The following is a 14,597-nucleotide window of genomic DNA, read 5'->3' on the forward strand; positions in this document are numbered from 1 at the left end:
GCGCCCACGCGATCTCGCCCCCCCCCCGGGTTCAGCTGTGCCGCCATTAACCCCCGGAGCCCCTTCACCGGGCACCCGCTTTGCTGTGGGGGCATGCCCGGCGCTTTCACGCCGTGCAAAGGGAGGGCTGGTGGGGCTGGGGGGCTGCCTCTGCTCCAAGATAGGGGGACCAGCTTCATGCAGCAGTGCCAGAGGCGTGCGCGGCCTCTGAATCCAAACTTCCTAGACGTTACAGCAGGCGTGGGCAAAGCGCGGCCCACCAGGCCATTCAAGCCCCGAAGTTAATACTCATCTAGAAAATGACTATTTATCTGCCCCTGGCTGCCTGGCATGCGGCCCTTGATGGCTTGGCAAAACTCAGTAGGCAGCCCTCCATCCAAAATAATTGCCCGCCCCTGCCTTAAACGCTGCTGGGTGCAAGTGAGAGAAGAATGGGGGGGGGGAAAAAAACAACCCTGGTCCAACCCAGTTCACTCTCCCCTTCAGCATCTGCTCTCTGTCCCTCCAGCATTTCATGTGGAGGAAGCTCTCGTTGGGAGGCTGCGCCCCTCAGTCCTGCGCTCAATAGCAAGCGATGCCCTGCGGTGTCCAATCCCTCGAGCCTCATGCAAGGCTTGGTGGCACGGCTGGAAGCGAACATGGTAAGCCGAGACTGGACACTCCCCAGAGGAGGAACCGTCTTGGTGCCACCGGCTCCTACACCAAGAGCCCAGCTCGTGACTGGGATTCTTCAGGGTGGTCATCATCACCGTCCCCTTGACGTGCATCTGCATTAATTCATCTAAACCCCCGTGCAAACCTCCCTTTTGATTCATTACACCAGTGCCACCTTTGTAATAGGAACCAACCTCCGGGGAGATCTTCATCCCTAGATTGCACCTTGTGTTTTCAAGGTCAGGAGCTACCATAGATGACCCAGAGCGAACCACTTCTGAGACCCGGCAGGGTCACCGACTCCATCGTTCAGCAGGGAAACTGAAACACACAGGGATGAAGCAACTTCCCCAAGGTCATGCATCAAGCCAGTGACAGGATCCTTGATCTAATCTGGCCTGGCCTTTCCTACACCACAACCACTGCAGGGGGTCTGACAGGTCATGGAGCCAGAGGGCAAAAGGCTGCAGGTGAAGGCAAGAAATCCACTGAAAAACAGATGGAAGACAAGTGCTTTGAAGACAAATTTGGCCCTGTATAGGGCTGGTGATCTTGGAGAGGGGAGGGGGCTTGTGGATCTGTATTCCCAGACAGGGGGTCATGTATTGTAACTACTGCTGCCAATGCAGGCTATCAAAAAGAAGTGATAGCCTACTCTGCCCTCCTTTTGTAGCATCTAATGAAGTGAGCTGTTGTTCACAAAAGCTTATAGACTAACTAAATCAGAGATGCATAAGGTGCAACTCTACTCTGCCTTCTGCCTGACATGATTAACACCGCTAACTACCCATCTCTATTACTGCTAAGGTGAGAAGAATGTACCCTTGTCCCCTCCCCTCCTGCCCTGATATCCCTGGCTGACATAGTACACCAGCAAAACCTTGCAGTACAGAGCAGGACTTAGATATTTGAGCCCCTCTCAGGTTTATTTAAAAATCATAGAAAGTGGGGGGTTGAAGGGACCTCAGGAGCTCAAACCTAGTCTAGCCCCCTGCTCAAAGCAGGACCAGCCCCAGCAAATTCATCCCAGCCAGGGCTTTGTCAAGCTGGGCCTTAAAAACCTCCAAGGATGGAGGCTCCACCACCTCTCTAGGTAAACTGTTCCAGTGCTTCACCACCCTCCTAGTGAGAAAGTTTTCCTAATATCCAACCTCAACTTTCCTTGCTGCAATTTGAGCCCATTGCTCCTTGTTTAGTGATCTGCCACCGCTGAGACCAGTCCAGCTCCATCCTATTTGCAACCACCCTGCAGGGAGTTGAAGGCTGCTATTAAATCCACACTCCCCCCCAGTCTTCTCTTTTGCAGGCTACACAGGCTCAGCTCCCTCAGCCTCTCCTCATAAGTCGTATGCACCAGCTCCCAAACTGTCTTCACTGCCCCCCAAGTTGTCTCATCTGTGAGAGGAGCAGGCTGAGATCAGTCCCTGGGCTGCAGCTGGATTAGTGCACCAGCAGCTGGAAGCTTCTGCCTGGGAGATGAGCTAAGAAAGGGTTAAGCTGCCAATGCTTAAATGATAATGATTAAACTTGAAAGGTATCTGGCCAGGGAGATGAATGAGGGAAATCCACCCTATTGTCCCAGTCTATCTGGGGACTCAAGAGGACAATGGACTATCAGTTGACACTCTGGAAGGTGATTTGTTCAGACACTGAAGGGAGAGGCAATTCCCTTGCTTTCTTAAACTCTAATTTAGGGCTTTAACATACAGCACAATCTGCAGAAAACCAGCAAAGAGACCCTCAACCTCCAGCATCAGTAGCCTTCCCCATTTCTGGATTTGAACTCAGCCCCTGACAGTACCTGGAAGCTACAAATGGAGACGTATCTTTGGACTCCTTTGTTGTTCTTTAAAGGTGTCTATATACAGGCACGCAGCGGAGGAGTTAAGAGAGACTGCTTAACATACAGGCAAGGCTCCACAGCTAAACAGAAAGAGCTGGCAATTCCCATGTGTGACTGCTCTGATGGTCCAGGACCATCAATGGTAACAGGATGGGGGTGTGGAGAATAAATGGAGCTGGGAACCATGAGATCTAAACCGTGGGTCCTGTTCCTGGAGGAGGAATGAGTGTGGGGAGTGTGTGGCCAATGCTTTTTTCCTGTCCTATCCTTATAGCAGCTGAGGCCTGCCTGGCCCTGCTTGTAAGATTAACCTCAAGGACACCTAAGAGAAAAGGATGAAGGCAGGGTGCCTCAGACCCCCTCCCCACCTCTTACACTGCTAGGGGGTCTGCACTGGTCAAATGAACTACTTGTCCTGGAGTTATTCTCTCAATCCCATCCCTGCCTTTAAGCCTGCTCCAGCAGCAGACTTGGGCCTCTGGCTTCTGTTCCAGACTTGCACATGACCTTGGTCAAATCCCTCTGGGCCTCAGTTTCCCCAGATGTAAAAGAAGGGTAACGGCATCCCCTCATCTCTGATGCAGCTCAAGACAAAACTCCATCCTGTCTCGTATCAAATGAGATGGGAGGCAGCTTTAGGGCTGAGTTATACACAGAAATCGGAGTCATCTTACTTAGAGTGCAGGGGTCAGGGGTCAGGACGGCCTTTGTTCTGAGCTTAGCACCCAGCAGGATGGTTTCCCTGTGCATGACCTGAGCAAACAGCAAACAACAGGGACCATCACTTCCAGGAGACAAGCCCCTGCCCACAGCAGCCTCCAGCTCTGCCTGACCTTTAGTAAAAAAAAAAAAAAGGCAGCTGGATCAGATGGCTCATTTGGCTGGGCCCTTGGCTGACCACTAAGGACATTTTCACTGGCATAACACTAATGATAATGGACAATAAATAATACAGTCCAGGAAGCCAACTGCACGGCTGTAAAAATAGCCAGACAGCTTCCTTTCCATTCTCCTGGGCCTGAAAAACAAAAACACTTCAAGCCCAGTCACAAGCCAAAGCTTAGGACATTGGATCATAAAGGTCAATCCCGAGGAGTCAACCAGCATGGAACAGATCCCCAAAGACCAGGAGATCAAAACTCCGCACACATGGGGGTGTTATTACTTGCTCCTGGTTGTGAACCTAGGGGATGTACTTAGCGCAGCATTTCCTTTCCCCTTCAATTATGAGGCCTAAGAAAACACAATTTTCCCCCAAAGAGATTCCCATATATTCACAGGACTCCAGGGGCTTGCAGAAAGTGATGCAAGCATGTGAGAGCTATAAGAAAGAGTTAAACCAGGGGAGGGCAATTATTTTGGGCAGAGGGCCACTTACAGTTTTGGCAAGTCATCAAGGGCCACATGACAGGCAGCCAGGGGCAGATAAATATTAATTTTCTAAATTTTTTAGGAGCCCTGCAAGCCAGATAGATTGGCCTGGTGGGCCGCATCTGGCCCGCGGACTGCATTTTGCCTACCCCTGAGTTAGACGCACAGCAACCTCAGGGAAAGGTTTGTGTAGCCCAGGAAATGCTCTGGCCTCTAACTTTTCTCCCACTGGCATCCCAGTGAAGGGCTTCATACCAACTGAGAGCCCACTATCAATACAAAGGACACCTCAGTGCCTCCAGCTCCGCCTGACCTCACTACCTGCCCACCTGTCTGGGCTCCAAGGCTACACCAGCTTCCTGGAAATGCCACTCACGTTGCAGGCTCTAACCATGAACACACCCGTTCCAATTCCCCCATGTCAGGCCTTACCCTGGCTGGAGTTGCAGCATCTGAGGAGGTTATTTTAACACGATGTTCCAAAAACTCGGAGCCCCGCTTGCCAACCTGCACGTGACTGATTGCATAGCAATGCATTTTGGAGAGGTTAGGAATTCGGGGGATTTCCTCTCCTCCACGCTGGCTCCTTCCAGGCTCCCATCCTAGCCCTCCTCTCTCCGCCTACGGTTCACAATCCGCCCTGTTCTGCAGCTTGCATTCTGGTCTGCTGACACCCTAACGGCATGCCAGAGAGGGAGGTGCATAGGAACAATGTCTCCTGCACTCAAACTGCTCGGAGGGGAGCGAGAGCCCGGGGTCTTGTCCCCGCTCTATGCCAGATTCACTATACAATCCAGGCCTCGTCCCTTGTAGCATCAGTGCCTCAGCAGCTACTTTTGTAAGAATGGGATGTTAATCCTGGTCTCCCTTCCAGGGAAGGGGGGCTTATGAGGCTTGGTGCATCACAGGCCGGCAGATGCTTTCAGTAGAATTAATGCCCTGGTCTCCTCCTCCAGAGGGACTGGATCATATCCCAGACAACCCCCGAAAGCCTGGGATGTCATCACTCCATGGCGGAGAAGTTAAGCAGGCTTCACTTCGCACTGCTCAGCCCCTCTTGGTTGACCCGACAGCCGCACAGATGCTGATGGGAACAGGCCTGTCCTGCACATTCTCCTCAGCTTCAATGGGATCTTTGATGGATCCTTCCCATCTGCTTCTGCCCACCTGATTTGGCAAGCAGAGGTGAGTGTATCCTGCAGTGACCTGAGGAATGGCCCTGCCAGTCCCCAATTGCCAGGAACAGCATCTCTGTTTGATCAGCAGGAAGAAATCATCAGCAGTACACAAAACAGCACTAATCCCCTGCTCTAGTACAGTTCATCTCACAAATGTAGGCATGGAAACCAAGGCATGATGAGAAGCAACTTGTCACTAGTCAATAAGCTGAGTCTTGCGAGTACCAGTTCAGTGATCAAACCACTGAACTACAAACCCCGGCACACACACATGAACATATGTTACTGCGGAGGCAAGGCAAGCACACTCCACACCAGGTAGCTATAGACCACAGAGGGGCTGGCGATGCCCTGCCCTGCTACTCAGAAATAGGCATTGGTGGGGATGGAAGAGAGACCGAGAGATGAAAACGGCTCACATCAGTGGATGCCGAGATGGATACGGCTTAAAAGAGCCCTGGTAGCAGTCAATGATGTCTCCGAACCTCCCCACAAACTTGTTCTCCAGCCTTCACACTGACCTTCCTGCGCTGCTCTTAACTCCCAGGCTCAATTCCTGATAAGGGCTTTCCAAACAGGATCAAACACATTGCATAGGCACTGCTCCTCCTCCACTGGCTGTCTTTGCATCGCAACACAGGCTCAATGACAAGGTTATTACGCCCTTCTCTGAACCCAAAAGTTCCCCATATCAACACATCCCCTGGCCAAGTCAACCCTACTCCCCCACCACTCTTCTCCCCAACCTACTGACCCTAAATTCTTCATCTACAGACCCAAGGCTTCCCAGCTCCAGAAAAACACAATTTATAACAGTCTTTTCACGAGGAACGCTAGCATTGACAAGTCCCAACACGTAGGCTCATGCAACTACAAATACCAAGAGTTCCCAAGCAGCTGCCTTGGGAATTATACATTAGTATCCAAGTTATACAACATGCATTGCCTTTGGGCTTTTCAAAATAAAACAACCTACAGAAGAGATGGGATGTCAAAACAGGGAAGCTGGAGCTTCTGGTCCCAGTTATCTATTCAGAGGACAAAAGGAACATCCCATCTCGCCCTAGGTCAAGACCTCCCAAAATACTGCCAGTTGCTATTGTAGAGTATCATCACAGCCCTAGAATGAGAAGTAGCCCAAAGGAAATAAATGGCATTTCCCTGCATCACAGGGGTCTTGGGAAGCTACAGCCATCATTGTTCCTGAGGCACTTTGGAGGCAAGGGTTTACACAGTGAGAGGAATGGTCAGCTGTTGGCCCAGGCAGCCCTGTTCAACTGAATTCTAGACCACATTTTTTTGTTGCCTAATTTCTTAGTGGAGTCCTGCTTCTACCTTCTCTGCCTTTCCCAGCTCCAACCAGGGCTGCAAGATTCAGTGTCAAAGTTCAGCCAGAAAAGCTGTTACCAAACACACTCCTACCCCAGCCACCAGCACTGGGCAAATGCACATGGCTGGTTTTCAATCGGCATGTTGGCCAGAACAGCTCCCCATTTAACCTTCTAGGGATTGTCCCCAGGGGCAGCTATTTAGAATAGCCACTGAGTTTTAAAGTCTCACCCCGTTTATTCCAGACCTTGGTGCTCTGAGTTACTGAGCCTTCTGCCTCAGATGGCTCAGCCCCCTCACCCCACCAGCTTTAAAGCAGTTCTCAGGAGCGCACCTTTGAATCTGGAGCTAATATAAACCCCCTCTGTTACTGCACAAACAGGCTGATGTGGGTATTGCTGGACTTCCCACCCTTTCTTCCCAGGGATTTTACTTTCTTCCTACATGAGACACTTTACTATGCAATAGACTAATCTACTGTGCAGTAAAGTATCACCGCCTACATGTGCATGACATTTACTGTGGAGTAGTCCAGCAACTACCCGTAAATACAGGTACTAGATTAACTGTGCAGTAGTTACTACACAGTAGCACTCATGTAGATGCTGACCAGGAGCAAATTTGCTCCTGGTTGGCCACACCAGCAGAGGACCGCAGGCAACAGGGGAGGTCCTGTGGGAAGCTGATCAGCACCGGGAAAGGGTCCCTCTCTGCCCTCCCACCCATCCCAGTACAGAGCAGCTCCCAGTTCCCCCTTGCTTGCAGCTGTCCCACTTGTGGGTGGGGGCCCACTTGCCAGGTGGTGATTCCCTGCCAGCAGGGGGATAGCCAGGATCTGTCTTGCTCCCAGGGAGCCCCTTGCTGGGCAGGAAATCCCAGCCCAGCCAGAAGCTTATTGGCAGTTGCTCCAGGAGTGGAACAGATCCTGGTAACCCCCCGATGGGGGGGAAGCCCCGCTGGGCATGGGGCTCCCTGGCAGCTGTGTTTCAATGTGCACGGGGCTGGGAGAGCTCTGCCAACTGCAGTGACAGCTGTCTCCCAGCCCCACGCACATCAGGGCCCCTCTCTTGACCCCGTGCAGAGTTCTCCTGGCCCCATGCACATCAGGACCAGCCCCGTGCCCCCTGCCAACCCCCAGGCTAGCACCCTGGGGAAGCCTGGAGCTCCCCCTGGCTGCTGCAAGGGGGCAGAGCAGGGGAGGAGCAGCCCTGTACCAGCCTACTCCCACTGGGAGCAGATTTGGGCCCAACAGGATGCATGTGTAGACGTGCCCCCGGGGAGGGCTTGCTGCACAGTATTTTACTGCACAGTAAGCCTGTATCACATTAATAGCATGTGTAGACACTCCCAGTGACACCTGCTCTCCAGGTCTGAGAAGCACAGGCCCCCCACCCCAACAGTTTAGGGTTAAGCAATCCGCACTGGCTTAGGAAACCCCATTCTCCTTCTGAGTTGTACTTAGGTATGCTAAATATTTGACCCAGAACTTGCACAGGGAAGCTCACTCCATCCCCAGGCAACAAGGATCCCAAAGCTCCTTTGATGGTGTTTCATTTCCTTGGGCACCTACACACAGCTGGACTGTAACACCTCCTTGCTGAGGTTGCAGATGTCTCCGGCTGAGTGAAACGGACCCAAATGAGTCCTGACAGTTTGTGCCTCTACGTCAAGAACCAGCTGCAGTTTATTCTGAACTTCTCTGCTGCTCAAGTTTCAATACTATGCTCTGCAATATGGCCCAGCTTCCAGCCATTCCTTAATCAGTAACTTGAGCCAACCTCTCCCAGCCTTGCCCACCCCTAATACTTAGCACCATCACCAAAAAGCCAAAGACATGCAAAAAGAAAAAATAACCCACTGCAGTTTTACACCGTGCATTTCATGCACATTCCCCATCTAGCAAAACTGTTTTCCATGCACTGCAACACAACCGCTATTAGGGAAGAAAGAAAGTTTCCTTCAGCTGACAGAAGACCTATGCAGAATTTGGAGGTCAAGTGTAGCTACTTGTGTTGGAATTTGTCCAGAAAACCAGATAATGGCCTTGCTCTAGCAAAAAGTGTTACGTGATCTTTTACTGATTGCAAGCTGTCCAGGTGCCTATACCTTTGCATTTCATGTATTTCCAGTGATGCAGAGTTCAACCAGGCAGGGGTGAATCATTCACTCCTGCCCCTACTCCACTCCCTCCTGCACTGTGGGGGTCTTGATCTGCCTCCCCCAAGCCCAGTATTATTTCCTGCCATGGCGGGGGGGGAGGGGTCGGACTAGATAATCTACTCAGGTCCCTTCCAACCCTAGAAACTATGAAACTGTGAAACCATCCTTCTGCTGCAGCCTCCTACGTGGGAGACACGCACACTGTGCTCCCCCCTGGAGACCTCTGTTCTTTCCTCAACTGTTTTGCTTTACAGGTTGCTGTTAGCTCAGCACTCTTCTGGCTGACAATTTTGTCTGCCCTTTCGACAACTACCACCTAAGGTTATGAGAACTGAAAGAAAATAGCATGAAAATATTTTTCTCTGTTGCTTAGTGACTTGCGTATAGCCTTTTTCACTGTTTACCCTGTACAGTCCTTCAATTCGTTTTCCTATTGTTTGTGTGGGTCTTTCACATAGTAGCAAAGAAGAGAAAAGTACTGGATAAAGACCAGAAGACTACAAAGCACTGGCAGGAAGACTCAGTCATAGTTTGAGTACCCAAAAAAAACCCACTTCAAAAGACAGTTGAAAATGGAGACTGTTCTTTTACTGGAAACCAGGCTAATTTCATGTAGCAAGTATGTAGGATGTGCTGTCTATATACAAGGAACTTCAGTAAATCTCAGTTTTGTGCTTGATCCAAATGGTGGCGCCTCCCACAGTACAGCACCCTTAACACCGCACTGGGAGACAGCAATCCAACTCAAAGGAATTGCATCCCTGTCCCATCCCCAAGTCCTGCACCTCCCATGCCTGCCTTAGAGGCATGTCACACGAGAACCAACTATGCCCAACCCTGCTTAGTTTAACAGACAAAATAAGACCACGAGGTTATGCAGATACACGAAACAAAAATTAAGCTGTCTCCAGCCTGCCTCGTCTCTCTCTAGCTTGGGCTTTCTTTGGGGACATTCACTGGGCATAATTTATTTCCCCCTTGCCAACCTCCAGAGATAGGATCCTATGGCAGATTTTGTACCTACGTCACTATTTCTTCCCCATATTAAACTCCAGGGGAACATGTGCACTGATGGTGTCACAAACCTGTCTCGCTACATTAAACATAGACCCATACACAGCAAAGACTGTAACGATTAACTGTCTCTGAAATACTGAACACGCTAAGAGATGCAAAATCCCAGGTGAATCTAAGAGCCAGACTGTCCAGAGAAAGAGATGGTCTGGATGTTGCAGAGAAGCAGCTCTGTCTGGGCTGAGTTGATCCAATAGGTTGCAAGTGGATTTATTTTGGAGGGGAGGTTAATTGTAGCAAATTCTTTATGATCCATTCTAGACAGTTTGATTTGTTTACATTTTTTATCCCTTCTTTCCCAAGTCATACTTAGGGTGGGGAAGAGTAACAGCTCACGGCAGACATTCCTGGCTTGGGGATATCTTGGCTGTACCAAATTCTAATGGGAGATGGGTGGCAAGCTCAAGGACACCATTACTGACAGCCACCTGCTAGGCCTGTCCCTGCAGGTCACTAGGTGATGATCTCCCAAAGCCTGCACTAAGCCCCCATACGTATCGTTCCACTCCCACGGCTCCACATGCAGCACCGCATCTTCGCTCCTGCTACGGGGCACCGAGAGGGGCATATAGTCATAAACTGCAACCCTAAGTATTTGTTAAGAAGGAAGATCAGAGCCTTAACTCCAGCTTTGAGGAGCTCCACTCAAATCAAAAGGGTAGAAAAACAATATCCAGAGGCTCTAAGTTTTCCTGTTGGCCATGCCTGCATAGTGCATGCTCCCTTCCATCTGGGCTTTTAGCACAGACTTTGAAGTAGGTGAAAGCAGCTGGTGGTCTGGGTGACAGAGTCTTTCAGCTGATCAAAGACAATAATCAACTTGACACAAGCTACCTGCCCCTAAGGCCTGCTTTAGGATGGTAGAGGGAACCCCAGTGAGGTTATCTTTGTAGGGGGAGTATCCACCCACTTGCACACCCTCTCTCTCTCTCTCTTCCTGTGCCTTCAGACTGACACCCCCCACCCAAGATCAGAGCATCCAGACAGCAGTGCACAGCCCCAGCTATAATTAGAGAAACCTGGGGGGCTGAAGTGAAGCATGAATTGTGCCCAGCAGGGCTTGTGGGCCTGGGGAAGGGGGAGAAACTAGGCTTTGGCTCTGCTCACCTCTCAGGAATACGCTGAAGGGCAGAGAGTACATTTTCCGCCCCCCAGCAACAGCACCCAGCTGAAATGACACATTTTGCTGCACTGAGTAAAAGGAGAATCTCAGAAAAAAGAGGCTTTGGCAACCGCTCAATAGAAGAAAACCCCAGGAGACAAAAAGGGAAACTTTGCTAAGCAGGGCACATGGCTGCCAGCACCACTCTAATACACTTTCTATCCCTGCTCACGTCCTTTCTGATCTACGCAGATGAAGGGTGGTAGGAAATTTACAGTGCAACCATCAAGGACAGGCACATGGGATGGCTCAGACTGGCTTGTATCTATGTGACTTGATCTGGGTTCAGTTTTTCAGCCATGGGATAACTCTCTGGCCATCTCCCCAGCCTCTGCTCCTCCTCTCGCTTACAAAAAGAGATGGCTCACCCGCTCAACTCCTTGGAGGGCAAGAAAACCTACCAGTATTATGCCTCAAGTTGACAGGGGCTTGTGCCACCATGCCCCCCGCTGGGAGATGCCATTTCATTAAGGTCTGCGGTGGGTGTGGAACTGGCTCTGGGAACAGGTTTTCTATTCTCAATGGAGCTGGGGATGCAGCTTTGCATCTCAGCTGCAAACTGGGTGTGAAGAGACTCTGCTGGGCCAAGGCTGGAAGCACAGCCAAGGAGAACTTCATCCCAGCAAATGCGCACACAACCTGCAGACACCACCAAGCACCACTTCTAGCTGCTTTCTCCACTTGCCTGTTTGAATCCCAACTGCAGGAGGGGAAAAGGGGGCCCTTCGGGCAGCCAGTGTTACGTCAGTCCTAATCCAGACACGTGGGTGACAATGAGGTGGACAGCAGAGGTGACAGATTGCTGTAGTTTTGTTACAAACAACGTTTAGTTGCATTTACAGGTTTCCAGAAATCTGAGGGTGGAGCTGGGGCACTGTGCCTACCCACTGCGCAGCCAGCACTGGCCCGTGGGGGGCGAGGTTCAAGTAGGACAATTACTAGGAAGTACTGGGAACCCTTGATATAAGCTTTCGAGGGGTGCAGGCCCCTGCAGAGACAAATGCAAGGACTCTGATAGCCCCAGAAAAAGAAAGATTCATCTCTCAGTGCAGTAACTGCAGCTGGGCATCTGATTAAACTGCATCAAAAGTGAAGGTCAAGTGCAGAGCCCTCCCACCCCATAAATTGGATTGAAAGGCTCTTCTGATTTGTAGCAGGGAGCTATGGACTGTTAGTAGCACGATAAAATGGACCTATATAGAGTTTCAATTCAGTATGAAGACTTAGGCCCAACGTGGGAATAAGACACGACAGATTTAAAACTTTGATGAGACTCTAAATCAGAACCTGTAATGAAGAAAAGTAGCGAGATGGGAATCAATGAGCGCTAAGCTCCCTGAGATTTAAAAGGAGGCCAGGCTTTTGCACAGCAACATTAAATCAAATGGCTTTGCAAAAGTCAAATGAGTCAAATTAAGGCACAGCATAGAAACAATTTAGTGGGGTGAGGGGGGAGAAGAACAAGGAGATCTCAGCAGGGCTACCATTTTACACAGGAGGAAATCCAAATGAAAAGTAAGGCCACGCCACTGCCTTGTTTCTGGGGCAGAGCCTGTGGTAGGAAAGCTGATGTGATTTGAAGTGAAGACTGAAACCTTGGTGTCAGGCTTCAATGGACTGAAAAGCAAAAAACGCTGACGCGATTTAAAACAAGCAGCTGAGAGAAGAGGATGCTGAGCCCAAAGCCCTGTAGGACCCAAACAGCATCATTGTCTAGCGCAGGAGATTGGCAGGGAGTCTGGTGGGCACCATAAAGGAAGCAGAAAGTTTCATTGTCCAAGCCCCATGCTAAGCATTATGCAAATTAAACAAACAGCACCAAAGCTGAAAAGTCAATTAAGAATAGAAGAATCGCTCTAATACTCCCAGGTATTGTTAGTGACACAGACAAAGGATGTTGGAAAAAAGAGATTTCCCCTCCAGCAACTGGCACTCACACAGATTTCCAAGGCGTATTGTTTTAGGAGGGGAAGTTCCTATGGAGCTCATCTCAATTGCCAGCAAAACTTTTTTTATTTTCAGGGTCCTCCAAACAGTGCCCTCCTCCAGTGGCAGAGGGCCAAAATTACCTTTCAGGCACACTGGGGGAATGAGATGCCACTGATTCCCATCAATGGCACGGATGGCAGATGCAACATTTTCAATTCACGACCATTGAGAGCGTTGCAGTTTATGCCTTTCTTTGAAAGCTTCAGCTCCTGAGCCACATGAACGCAGGGGAATCTTGGCTTTTGTGAAGAGGCCCAAAGTGTCTATTGCAGAGAAAAGTTTGAAGACATGACCCGAGGGCACCCTAATGGCTCACAGACCAGAAGGCAACTGGAAACAACTCAGGCTGTATTGGGTTTTTAGAGTTAACTGCATGAGTTAGGGCCCAATTCATAGGCAGACAAAACTCTTGGGGTAAAGGCAATATCTTTTATTAGACTAACTAAAAAGTAGCAAAAAAAAAAAAAATTGTTTCTTTGCAAGTTTTTGGGCCCAAACACCCTTCCTCAGGCGAAGGAGAATTCAAAGATTGTAAAAGTTCTCTTAGGTAGAAATGAAACCTCATCTTGCGCAGGGGAGTATCCCCAAGCCCGATTCACGATCTTTAAATACTAGGAGTTAGCAACACAGCAGAGGGGGTCCATCTCCCAGGGGTTGCATGAAGAACCAAGCCGAGCTGCTGCTCCTGGCATCTCTCAGGAGTAGGGACTAGTGCTTTTTTCAGGAGTACAGAAACAGGGCTCTCACCTCCCACCATGGCGTGGCTGTTCATACCTTCGCTGGCAGGAAAGCATGGGAGGTCCCATCCCTCCATTGCCTGGAGATGGCTGCAGCCTGCTCTGGAGAGGAAGCTCTCAGATGAGCAGGGCCAGATAGCTCCACTCTCCCAGCAGTGGGGAAACGTGCCGATTCGTACTCCCTTCTGAGCTGCCTGGCCTGATGCAGGATTATTGCTTAGATCAGACAGGTAACATTATATACAGTGAATTACCATGCTGCTATTTACAAGGCTGTAGCCAAGAACCCAGTCAGCATTTCCCTTATACAAAGGGCTCTGCAACTCAACAGCAAGAGCTCACTCCAGGCCAACAGGCAGAAGGCACCAGCTTGGCCCCATGTGGCAGGTTTGCTACATAGGTCATACCCCTCCAGGGTAAGTGCTCAGGGATTTCCAAGCAGGCTCCCTCTTGGTCCCTTGCTGACCTTCAGAGCCTGCTGCAAGGTCCCTAATTTTAAGAGGTATTTAGTGGGGGTGTGGGCATGGGGTGGGGCTACTGTTTCCATTATCGGAGGGGCAAGGGAATCTGGTTGTGTTTTGTTTCCTTGCTGGCTTGGATGGGGATAGCTGTTGTATTGCAATGGGCTGGAGCGTATTACCAGCTACCACAGCCCCTAACCCTGGGGATAGGATTCTTTGATGTTTGTGACAGATAAAAATTAATAAATAAAAGGTGCATGTGCAGGTGCCAGTGCTTGTGCATAGGGTGGGGATGTCCCCAGGACCCACCTATCCCTTATATTCTCTGAGCTGAGACTGGCTAGAGGTATTTTGAGCCATCCACATACCAAACAGAGCAGGCCCTGGATTTCCAGCTGAGTTCACCTCCACGTCCCCATAATTGCTCTTCAGTCTCGATGCATCTTTTGACTGTGGTCAGTAAACGGACGCCCTGGCCAGCATTTGCGCATGGACTCCAATGGCGCAGCAGGAGAACGGCCAGTCGACCCAGAGCTCAATTTCATGGAAAAGGAATGTGGAAGCTGTTCAGCTACAGGCAATGGGGGAAGTTCTGGGGGACCTCACCGGGTCTCCATCCCACTTTCCTCTCACCTTGAG

The 14,597-nt window shown here is 50.2% G+C and overlaps 1 protein-coding gene across 3 annotated transcripts in view; it reads right to left on the reverse strand.

Annotated features, from left to right (window-relative positions):
- Positions 1-14,597, reverse strand: part of RALGDS (ral guanine nucleotide dissociation stimulator) — a 112,295-nt gene that overhangs the window by 43,068 nt on the left and 54,630 nt on the right. The gene's annotated exons all lie outside the window — the stretch shown is intronic.

This window comes from Gavialis gangeticus, unplaced genomic scaffold (assembly GCF_001723915.1).
Source record: "Gavialis gangeticus isolate Ggan-Ray unplaced genomic scaffold, GavGan_comp1, whole genome shotgun sequence".
NCBI classification, from domain to species: domain Eukaryota; kingdom Metazoa; phylum Chordata; order Crocodylia; family Gavialidae; genus Gavialis; species Gavialis gangeticus.